The 12300-nt window shown below is 39.4% G+C and overlaps 1 protein-coding gene across 4 annotated transcripts in view; it reads left to right on the top strand.

Moving 5' to 3' along the window:
* The window catches only part of KATNAL1 (katanin catalytic subunit A1 like 1), a 264986-nt gene that overhangs the window by 25445 nt on the left and 227241 nt on the right, over positions 1–12300 (top strand). Inside the window, exon 1 of one of the 4 annotated variants that reach the window (XM_074216119.1) lies at positions 4809–5147. The exons of 2 other annotated variants lie outside the window; for them this stretch is intronic. The gene's annotated coding sequence lies outside the window, so the exon portion shown is untranslated. Of the gene's footprint in view, positions 1–4808; positions 5148–8936; positions 9366–12300 lie in introns of those variants that run through there. One more of the 4 variants, XM_074216115.1, reaches the window with a different exon arrangement.

Below are 12300 nucleotides of genomic sequence, written 5' to 3' on the forward strand. Positions count from 1 at the left end.
CAAACCTTAAATGCCAAATAAATGTTAGCAATTATTATTTCCTTTTTGAGATTTGTTCACAGAAAAACCTGGTGTTGGGAGAAGTAGGTGGACCTAAATAATGAAAAGAATATTGTAGGAAAAGTAGTTTTCTGTATATGTTTAAAATCTTATTTTTGGCTACTTTTGTGAGTTTGAAAGTTTAGGGACTAAGCTTTTTTTGGGTATTGTTTTCTACTTGCATGGAGACCACTAATTGCTTTTTTGAGTACAAATGATCTGAAGTACTCAGTACTTGAGAAATAGAGTTCCAGCCAAACCATTCCTGTCAGATGCTGTTAAAAAGCAATAATGACACAGATACCCTAGTAGTTATAGTATAAGAAATATTAACATGCTAAACAGGGATTTTTTTTTTTTTTTTAGATTTTTGCAAGGCAAATGGGATTAAGTGGCTTCCCCAAGGCCACACAACTAGCTAATTATTAAGTGTCTGAGGCCGGATTTGAACTCAGGTACCCCTGACTCCAGGGCCAGTGCTCTTCTATCCACTGCACCATCTAGCCACCCCGATAAACAGTGATTTATTCTACTTAAATTGCTTTGTTAAGAGTAGCAAATTTTAACTTTCAAAAGAAGACACCACACTGCAGAAACAAGAACATTCACTGAGAACAAAAAGGGTAATCCTTCCATTGTATGCTGCCTTGTTTACATCATATCTAGTAAGATTGTATTTAATGTTAGACAACATTTTAGGAAGGAGAAGGACAAGCTCAAGGAACGAAAGAAGATAGATTTTAGGTGGAGGAAGGGAAAACTTTTGTAAGAATTAGAGTTGTCCATAAATAGAATGGGAAAGAGATTGAGTTCTCTATTATGTCTGTGGTAGTTAGATCATTAATTGTGAGGGGTATTGTAGGGAGTATTCATGTTCTGGTGTGGGTTGGATTAGATGATCTTTGAAATCTCTTCTTACTCTGAGATTCTGTGTCCAGAATAATGAGATTGCTCCTAACCCTGCCTTAGAAGGATTGGAAAAAAAGAAATAGTGATCTTGACATACTTAATTGGCAGAAGGATTAGAATTGTTTTGCTTAACACCAGTGGGCATAACCTGAACAGAATGGGGCAGAAGTTATAGGGAGGCAGATTTAAGCTCAACTTGAGGAAAAACATCATTAAAAATGTGAGCCCTTTAAAAGTGGAATGGGTCTTAGAAGGCAGCAAGTTCTTCATTAATGTAAGTCTTCAAGTGGGGGCTGGAAATTGTAGAGGGGAATGCTGCTTTAAGTATGGGTTGAAATGGATGACCTCTAAGGTGCTATGTAGTTCTAGGAATCTATTAAATTGGTATTCTGGGTCAGAAAGATGGCACACTCTCCAGTCCAGCATTCCATTTCTAAGACTCACCCTAGGGAATATATCTTGGGAAGTCTTACCTAGGTGAAAGATTATGTATCTATATATTTTATATTATACTTTTATTGCATATATATTATTTATATCATATATGTACATAATAGAACACATTATAAATATGTAAGATTATTATATAAGTAACAAATTGTTCCCTAATGCATATATATCAATTCTGTTGGGACAAATTCAAGCATTTTCAAGAGAAAAAAAGCCCCAACAATTAAGCATTATAGCAATACTGACTAGTTAGCAATAATACAATATAGAGTTATGTTTCTGTTTTTTTTGAGACCCATTACTAGACTAATTTGTTATCTGTAATGGCACAAATTTTAAGAGAAAGGCTTGCCAGGAAATACCAATTCTATTCTTTTTTAAAGAATTTTTTTATTCTTTTATTTTTAATTTATGGAATAAAACAAGTATTTCCATAACATAGTCTAATCAAAAAGACAACTATGTGAAACTATGCACAATTTTCTCTTTTTTAAAAATTCTGTTTCTCTTTTTTAAACTTAAAAATTATCATGACTTCTTTTTTTTTTTTATGTTTTTGCAAGGCAAATGGGGTTAAGAGGCTTTCCCAAGGCCACACAGCTAAGTGTGTGAGTGTCTGAGACAGGATTTGAACCCAGGTACTCCTGACTCCAAGGCTGGTGCTTTATCCACTACACTACCTAGCTGCCCCTAGTCTGTTTCAGTAAACAGAAGACAGTTACTATTTATCTCTTAGAGATACATGAGAAATTAGGATCATAAGATTACAGATTTAAACCAGAAGAGAGCTTGGGGGAGGGCATCTTAGAGTACAAACCCTTCATTTAATAGATGAGGATTTGTCTAGGGTCACATAATAAGTAGCAGAAACAGAATTTAAATTTAGGTCTATGTGACTCTAAATCCAACCTTCTTTTCCCTGCACCATATGACAAGTTAAAAAATGGAGTATAGGTAGTTTGGGAAAAGGAATACAGTTCCATAAAAAGTCATAGGCTGAAACCTTGGTATCAAAGAACAACTATCCTATGTTATCTACCCCCACCCCCAATTACATTTTCTTCTAAGAGTTCCACACTGCAGCCCCCATTTGGTTTATTATGATTTAATATCCAAGAGTGTGAACCACTTTTTCCTCCTGGACATTTTAGTAGGTGAACTGCATTGTTAGAGGTCCATGGTGGAGTTTGCTATTAGAGCAATGGTTAGAACTTGTTACAGCTGCTAAACAAGCTAGGTAGTGAGGCTTAGGAAAACTCTTCTTTGGTTTGTCCTGTAAACTGTTATCCAATTGAAAACTCTTTTAAGAATTCAATATCTTGGGGCGGCTAGGTGGCACAGTGGATAGAGCACCGCCCTTGGAGTCAGGAGTACCTGAGTTCAAATCCAGCCTCAGACATTTAATAATTACCTAGCTGTGTAGCCTTGGGCAAGCCACTTAACCCCATTGCCTTGGAAAAAAAAAATCTAAAAAAAAGTTCAATATCTTGATTCTGAACTCTTCCCAACTTCACTCTCAATTCTTATTCTGTAAGTCAGCAAGTATTTTTTCAGTACTACTCAGAAAGACTCCTCTTCTTGAGTTCAAATCTGGTCTCAGAATCTGTCTGAGTTTCCTCATCAACATAATCTGGAGAAGTAAATGCCAAACCTGTCCTGTATCTATGCCAAGAAAACCCAAACTTAAAAGAGTTGGAAACAACTGAAAAATGAATACGCACATGCATATACACACATACACACACATACACACACACACACGTCCCTGCCCTCTGGAGGTCACAGTTCAATGCAGGAGACAATCTTCAAACAACTTCAAAAAAGCTTATAGACAGTATAAATTAGAGATAATTACCTGAGGAAAGGTATGAGTATTAAAGGGGATCAGCAAAGCTTTTTCTAGAAGATGAAATTTTAGCTGAGACTTGAAGGAAGACATATGGAGGGAGACTCAGAAAATAGCCATTAGCTAGCTGAGCTGACCAAAGATAGGTTTAATTTCTGTTAGTGTTAATGAAGAATTAGCATTCCCTCTCTTGGGAATAAAAACAATATCTGGATTCCTTAATCATAGCTGGAATGTGGAAAGTTGTTTTCAATATATTCCAAAGGCCAGACAATGAAGATTCAAAAAATGGGAGAAATTGGAGGCTGTGAAGTTTCCTGACAGAAGGTGTTGGGGTAGTAAGCACTTGAGTCACCAGCCAATGGAGCAATCACTTTGGAATGAGTTGCTTTGTAGCATGGCTATATTTTTATTCAATGCTGCCTGGGGCTTTTCAAGGAAAAGGTTTTTTGTTTTTGTTTTTTCCCACACCTGTGGAATCAGAAATGAGAACAGCTGATATTTTCTAGTAATAATTGAAAGGTCAGCTTTTGGGGCAGCTAGGTGGCACAGTAGATAGAGCACTGGCCCTGGAGTCAGGAGGACTGCAGTTGAAATCCAGTCTCAGACACTTAACAATTACCTAGCTGTGTGACCTTGGGCAAGTCACTTAACCCCATTGCCTTAGAAAAAGGAAAAAAACCCAGAAAAGTCATCCCTTTCTCTAAGGAAAAAAAATTACCCATGTTTCTCCAGTAATTTACATTTCCCAAAGTGATTTCCTCACCATAGGATGAAGAGGCAGAAGTACCATTTAATCAATCAATCAGTCAATCAATAAAGGTTAATTAACATCCTTCAATGTGCTGGGCACTATGCAAAAAAGAGGCAAAAAGTTCCTAGGCTCAAGGAGTTTATAGAATACTGTATTTCCCCATGTATAAGACATAGCTTAAACTTTGGGTCTGAAATTTGAAAAAAAAAGTATTATATAAAGTTATTGAACTCAAGTTTTATTCATCATGAAATTCAATCCTTCTACTCAATAGCTTTCAGGCATCTTTTTGGGCAGGTCTGGTGTGTGAATGTAGGCTTAGTCCATTCTGTTTCTTGAGTCTGAAGCACCAGGCGGGTCCTTTGAAATCAGTCCCTTCTTTTTCATCAGCAATTCTTCTGGCTTCATGCTGAACCATCTTTGTGGATACAGGAATTCCAATGGTCCTTTGCTCTTCAATCCATCTCTTCAATTCCTCTCTAAATCAGGCCATTTGGCTGACTTGCCTCTCATGACCTCCTTCTGTTGGAGTGTTTTCAGGAGGGTTTCTTCTTCCTGTAGCCAGTGTTTTCTCAGTTGGAGGAGGACCAAACTGATGTTCAACATCACGATTTCCACTCACTTTTGCAAGCTGGATCACCTTACACTTGCATTCAGCACTACAAAAATCTTTTCTGAGTCATTTCTAGGCTGAACTTGGCAAAACATAACCTAATATACTAGCAATAAATGTGAAACAATGAGCACAAAGACAATAAGTGCGGGGGGGGGGGGGGGGGAGACAGGAAATGAAAGTAAAAAAAATCTACAACCACTGTATAAGACACTCCCAGTTTTTAGATCCCAAATTTTTTGGAAAAGGGTGTGTCTTTTACATGGGAAAATATGGTAATTGAGGAGACAGCATAACAACAAATATATGCAAAGCAAGTTATTTACAGGATAAATAGGAAATGATTAAAGGAGGGATGACACTAAAAAGTAAGAGGGATTGGGAAAGATTTCTTGTAGGAGTTGGGACTTAAAGGAAGCCAGGGAGGTCAATTTTCCCAGAGCAGAGGAAGGAGAGAACTCTGAGGCTGCATCCAACAGAAAACAGAACTCTTCCTGCCTTCACTGTCCCTAGTGTTCAATTAACTGTTCTACAAGGTAAAAAAATCTTTGTAGTGAATAATAATAATAATGATGATGATGATGATGCTAGCTACAGAGCTTTAAATTTCTCTTAATTCCAGTGCTTTCCTTTAGTAAATGATTTCCTATATATCCTTACTTTGTATATATAAGTTTGTAAAATTCCCCCTCCCCCATTAGATAATGAGTTTCCAGTTTTTCTTTTTCTTTTCTTTTTTTTTTTAGGATTTGAACCCAGGTACTCCTGACTCCAAGGCTGGTGCTTTATCCCACGACACCTAGCCATCCCAACCCCTTTTTCTATCTTTAGTGACAAGGTCACTGAACCAATCCCTGGGTGGTTGGTAAGGACTTCTTAAAATCCCTGCTTCCTGGCATAAGACAAATCCCTTTCAACAAAATAATAAATACTTGTCCTAGCCTGAAAGGATTAAAACTTTGAGCTACTGTCCCTTATCCATAGTCCTTACTTAGCTCATCTCTCTGATCTTTGTTGTTCGTTCTTTGTCCTTCATTTTCCAAGAAGACCATGACATCAGGGAGGTGATGCCACAACAAGCACATGAATTGGATTTGAGTGAGAGGGTGCTATGCTAAGTCACCAGCCTCACTTTCTCTTATAGAGCCATCTAGGTTCAGGGGCCAGATATGAATCAGGATGACTGGTGATGAACTTGCATTCTAGGCAATCAGGATTAAATGACTTATTCATGGGTGAACAGTAAGTATCAAGTGTCTGAGGTCAAATTTGAACTCAGGTCCTCCTGCTTTCAAGGCCAGTGCTTTAACCACTTCACCACCTAGCTGCCCTTTGAGCTATATTTCTCTTCTATATATCCCTGATTACCTCATCTCTTAATGTGCTGCTCTTTTATTAACTTTGACTCTCATTCCATTGTTCAAAGGAATTGAAACTACTTGAAATTCACTGTCTATCTCACAGAAACTAATTGAAAATACTAAATTGACACTAAGTTGACCCTACAGGATATTGTGTACCCTTTCCTTAATCCCCTAGTACCATCCTAACACTTCCTTTATTTCTTTCCCAGAACAGTACCCATATAAATCCTGGCCTTTTCCCCATTGAGCTGCTGCTTATCCCCCAGGATCAGCCCAGTTGCAATATATTTGTTCAAATTTTCTCTCTTTATGTTTTACTTGTTTACTTTATGCTTTGAGTTATTGTTTAATAATAGCAATATGTGAATAAACCGTTTTTTTGTCCCTAAATACCTCTGGGTCACATTCAAGAACCCTAAAACATCTTTTTTCTCCCTCACTTAATTTAAGAAATGTTTATTGACTGGTTATTATTTCACTTGATTTTTTTTTTTTTTGCAAGGCAAATGGGGTTAAGTGGCTTGCCCAAGGCCACACAGCTAGGCAATTATTAAGTGTCTGAGACCGGATTTCAACCCAGGTACTCCTGACTCCAAGGCCGGTGCTTTATCCACTACGCCACCTAACTGCCCCTCACTTGAATTTTCAAAGCAAGGTAGATTCTATTATTTTCCCCATGAAGAAATGGAAGGTTTGAATGACTGAGGCAGGATTCAAACTTGGATCTTTTTGACCTAAGCATCTATCCTCTGTCAAATACTTACTGGTCTAGAATAGACCTGAATTTCATGAAATAAAAATAGCATGTATTTATATATTAAATACTTTCCACTCACCTATCCTGTGATGTGGGCAATCAAGCATTATTATCTTCATTTTACAGATGAGGAAACAGACCCAGAGAGGTTAATTACTTGGCCTAGGATCACACAGCTAGACTAGGCCAAGAGTCAAAATAAGTGTAAGACCACAGTACTTTTTTTTATTATACAGAATTGTGGCTCTACTTCTGGGTTAGAATTCATTTCTTCCTACTGTCTTCAAGACTGGCTTAGTCTACTTCCAACAGGGAGATTCATTCCTGAAAAGAAAGGGACTTGGTCACAGGGGAAAACCTTTAAAAAGTTCAGTGTTGTCATCTTTGGTGGTCTCTGTTCTCCTCCAATTTGGGGACTCTTGGATCATAAAAATTTAATTTCTTCTTAGGAATAGGAGAATAAATGGTAGTGCTATGGCTCAGTGAATAGAACACTGTGCTTGGAATCAGGAAGACCCGAGTTCAAATGTGACTTCACACAGAGTTACCCTGGGGAAATCACTTAACCCCTATTTGCCATAGTTCCTCAACTACAAAATGGAGACATACTAGATATAGAAATGGCAGACCACTCCATTATCTTTGCTGAGAAAACCCCATGGGAGTCAAATATGGAAAAAACATACCCTTAGAAGAGAAGTAGGAGAAAGTAATTATGTTCTATGCTTTCCTAGCATCTGGAAGTAGTAGGTGGGTGTTAGGCAGCCCTTACAAAGACTAATAGAGACCTTACTGGACTTTTGAGAAGTAAAATAATTATCATATATGTTCATAAACCCCTTGGGATAAGAGTCTGCAAATTATCAATTTGGCTCTTTCTTTCATTTTACAGGTGAGGAAACTGAGGCCAATAGAGAGGTTATACAACTTGGCTAGGGTCACATAGCTAGTTAGTTTCTCTGGTCTGATCTGAACTCAGGTCTTCCTGATTCTAGGCCTAGCCCTCTATTCTCTGCCACCCAGCATATTTGATATTTGATGATTTAAAAGGTTATTGTAGAATCCCTCTTCTGGACTCCCTTATCTTTCCCAGGCCAGCATTGGAGGGGCAGGAGACAAGACAACGGAGACAAATTTCTCCCTCAAGATCTCCAAGTGCTCTGTTTATTCCCCAAAACACCAGTGAAAAAATACTTTTCCAGTCTCTAATCTACTCCCATTCCCATGGCACTTAGTAGAACAAGACTCTGATGTTTAAGGATACCAGGTGAAGATAATTTATTGATGTTTCCCATACACAACGGTTCCAAACAAGTTATCACAAATATTTAATGGAGGGTGGGGGGGAAGGAAGATGACCCAGAAGCATAGCAGGATTAAGAGACAAGGGGAGATAGCCTTAGTATTCTACTAGTATCCCTAAAATGTCACTAGAGGAATTTCCTGAGTCAGTCTCTCTCTTTCCCCCCCACCTCTGGTAGCAACCACACCTTGTTGCCTGTTGTCCTGATCCTTATCGTCATCAACATGAAAGTCAGCATAATATAGTGGATAGAGAATTGGGTTCTAGTTCCACCTCTGAAATGTGGTGGGTGGGCCAAGTAGGTTAGTAGAGAAAGAGCCTAGCTTTACCTTCCCAAGAAGGTGCCTGATGAATCCTACAAAACCTCATGTTTAGTGCCTATCCCCCTATTGATAACAGACAGAAAAGTGGTTTCTTAGAAAATGGCTTTTTTTCTTGTATTTGTAACGGGTGCTTGGTTCTGAGAAAACCGAATGAAGCCTCGAAAAAAGTCCTGTGACCCTAGTTCCAAGAACCCTCACACTTGCTTCAAATGGAAAATAACATTTCCCACTCATAAACATAATTGGATCTGTTTTATGGACATTAGAAAACAACTGGCTGCCCAGCTACTGAAAAGAGAAGCTTTAGGATGCCCCCGGGCCGATGACAAATGCGAGAGTTCGTTGTTTAATTTGCAGGGGAATCATATTGCACCCACAAGTTATCCATGCTTTTAATTTTTTTGTTACAATTGTAATAAGCTTGTTCCTTTTAACAAGTATCAACTACAGGCGGCAACCGTCACATGCGCCAGTCATGCGGGGAGGCTCGGCCCGCCTCAGCAATCATTAACTAATCACCCGCCAAAGGTGCACAAGGGGGGATTTTTTTTTTTAAGTTCGCATTTATAACAAAATCGATAGTAAGACTTCCTGGGAGCTGAGGGTGGACTTCCCCCGGCCCCCCTTCCTCTCCCAGGGCAGAAGGAGCCACGCGCTAACTCCCACCCGCCCCATACCTGGACCATTAAGGACTAAAGTGGGCAGAAAGGCAGCTCGCCCCCACACCTCCCAGCTGGGAAGGGCCCTGGGCCCAGGCTTGCCTGCCCCTCGGGGAGGGGAGGGGCCACTCCCTCTCCCATCCCACAGTTAGAAGGAAAATGCTAGGAATGCGGCTAATGGAGTGGAGTGTTGTGACTTTAATTAAAGCGGCATGCCCTTTTCCTTCTTGGCCTGGCATTAACCCGGCATGGGCAGGCCGAAGGGGTGCACTGGAGGTGGTGGACCTCTGGCTCCAACTGGTTACCCAGAGGTGAAAAATGTAACCAGGCGTTGAAGGCTTTTTCCTGGTAAGAACAGCCGAAGTCCTAGGGACCGCGCATCCGGACAGTCCCTGCCGGCTCTCTTTGTCTGGCTTGGCGGAGTTACTTTGTAACCTCTCCGATGCACGGACGGGGTGTTTGGTGCGGGAGGTAGCCGCGGTGGTGTGTTGGCTCGGACTTGGGCTCCTCTCTAGAGAACCGGGTAGGGGAGAAAACGAACCTACCCAGACCTGGGTCCTTAGAAGCTGATAGTCAACTTTTGGCCTAGATGCATATTCCCCTCCCTGTTATTCTACAGAACATCTTTCCCCAAACTGCGGAATAAACATGCCCTTTGTTCTGAAAGAAGACGGCGAGTAGAAGAGTCGGTTTTTTATTTTTATTGGGTATTTTGGGGTCATATTTAAGGAAGAAGGGAAACTTGGACAGTGCTCTGGTTCCTTGAAAGGAGCAGAAATTAAGATTTGACTTCAAGACTTTCGTTTTGAGCTTTCCCACTAAAAAGAGAGACTTAATATGGGACACGGGGCAAAGGGTCACACTAGGCTGATTTTAAACACTGATTTCCTGTGTCCTAAGGGATTTAAAGAAGGGAGGGAGGATACTGGGTTATAGGGCACCCGTGTTTTGACTAGAGCTTTGCAATGCATAAAGTAGGTGCTTAATGAATGTTAAGTTGAATAATTTGCCCGATCGATTGCCTATTATGAAAAGCACTAGTTAAAAGTGCAAGACTTCTGACCCCCTGGCCGGGTGGGTTCCCCGTTGCAAAGTCTAGAGAAGCAACTAAATATGTGATTGGAGAAACCTCGTGGCTTTAACTTCTCGGGAAAGCAGATTAATCCGCAAGACCTTTTTTTTAAAAGAGTAGAGCCAACTTTACATATTTGCAGGAGTGTAGACCGGAATTCCATTTAATTATATCTCGTTCCCCTTTTCCCCGATTATTTATTTTTCTCTTACCAGAAGTTCTCACTATAACAAAGTAATTAAGGGAGTGATTGTATGATTATCTTTTTTAAGTTCCATCTCTCCCCTCTGGAAGATGGGTTTGATCTGGCTGTCTCTTTTTCCCCTTTGTAAAAAGTTACCTTTCCTCCCTTAGCCTTAACTCCCTTTGCTCCACCCCTATCAACTACTTAATGAATTTGATGGCTTCTTTATGCTTCACAACAGAAAGATTTGATGAATCATCTATTCTTGACTTGTTTTAACAGTGCAGGAAAGGGAAAAAGCAGCGCTGGGCAATGTTTTGTCGAGAAGAGCCTTGTCAGTTAAGACAATCAGGGAATGTGTTAATTAGGTCAACACTATAGCATGTGTGTATGCTGGGCTACAACTCCTCCAACTGGATGAGATAGTCCTTCAACATAATTACTGCCTGTAGTATCAGTGATCTCTGGTCTCCAGTAAATACAGTGGACACAAGACTAATGGCCTTTTTAGTCTTTTAGTAGAGAGGAGAGGGAATAAGCATTGATTGGGCACTTACTATGTAGGTCCTGGAATAGCTTAGGTGAGCCAGTGAATGAATCCTGGGACTGAAAGATCTGAGTTCAGATATGACCTCAGACCCTAATGTTGTGATTCTGGAGAACTGGAGAAGGAACTGGTAAAACCACTCCAGTACTTTGCCAATAAAGCTCAACTATTAGGTGCAACAGAACCAAAAAATGTACCAGGAACTATGCTAAACACTTTACAAATATTATCTCATTAGATCCTCACCACATCCCTTGAGAGATAGGTACTGTTATGATGCCCATTTTACAAATGCAGAAACTGAGGTAGGGTTGGAGACCTGCTTAGGGTCACAGTTGTTAGGATGGTTTTGAAATCAGAACTTAATTGACTTCCTGTCCAGAACTTTAGCTTCATCATGTAACTTTCTCTAATGATCGGAAAACCTTTGATCTCTTGTTAAGATCAGAACCCAGAAAAGAGTAAAACCCTTTATTGTGTCTGTTCTTATCATACAAGTTCATTTTTTTTAAAAATTAATATTAATTTTTTGGGAGTTTTTATTTTTCATTTTTTTCAATTACATGCATAGTTTTCAACATTCATCCATTTGCAAATTTATGAGTTCCACAGTTTTCTACCCCCTTCCCTTTCTTCCTCCCTCCCCATGACAGCAAAAAATCTGGTAAAAGTTGTACATATACAAATGTGTTTAATATTTTTCCATATTATAAGTTCATTTTTAACAGTAGTATTGTCTCACTGTTAAAGCATCACTGGGCTTTGCCCTTCAGGGTTAGTCACCTTTAGGAAGACCTGAGTTGAAATCCAGCCACACGCATTTTCTAGTTGTTTGATCCTGAGTAAGTCACTCCCACTTCTAGTTGTCTTAGTTTCCTCTGGTTCCTTAAAAGTGTTAATAGAAATGATGATGATATTTGCTGAGAGGATGGTTCCATGTTTGGGCATCACAAAGGCCCAGATCTCTACCTTCATATCAGACAATTAAAGTACATTAAGAGAAAAAAAAAATCAAACCAAATCCTTTATTATTTTTCATGTACCCTAATAAATAGATCTTTCTCAATCTCTGATTTTCAAATACCATCAAATGATGCCTTCCCATGATTTACCCCAGGTATAGGCAGCCTTTCCCAACAAGAATCTCTTAGAACAAAAAGATCTTGGAATCTTTCTTAAATTGGCAAGTCTTTATACAGACCCCTTCATCATAGCCCTATCCGTCTCATCCAGTGGTCTCTTCCTCCTTTAATCTTCAATTCTTTCCCTTTTTTATAAATACACCCAGGTTTCTTCCAGCCTCCATCCTCACTTGGCTCTATTCATTTCCTCAAGCTATCATTCCATATTTCTCCTCAATTTCCTAGTCCAACTACAAAAATCTTTCTACACTTCAGCCTCCCCTTCATCTCAATTCACTCAATATAAATTCTTTACAGTCTGACTTTTGGCTTCATCACTCCATTGAACCTGTTCTTCC

Source organism: Macrotis lagotis, chromosome 1 (genome assembly GCF_037893015.1).
Source record: "Macrotis lagotis isolate mMagLag1 chromosome 1, bilby.v1.9.chrom.fasta, whole genome shotgun sequence".
NCBI classification, from domain to species: domain Eukaryota; kingdom Metazoa; phylum Chordata; class Mammalia; order Peramelemorphia; family Peramelidae; genus Macrotis; species Macrotis lagotis.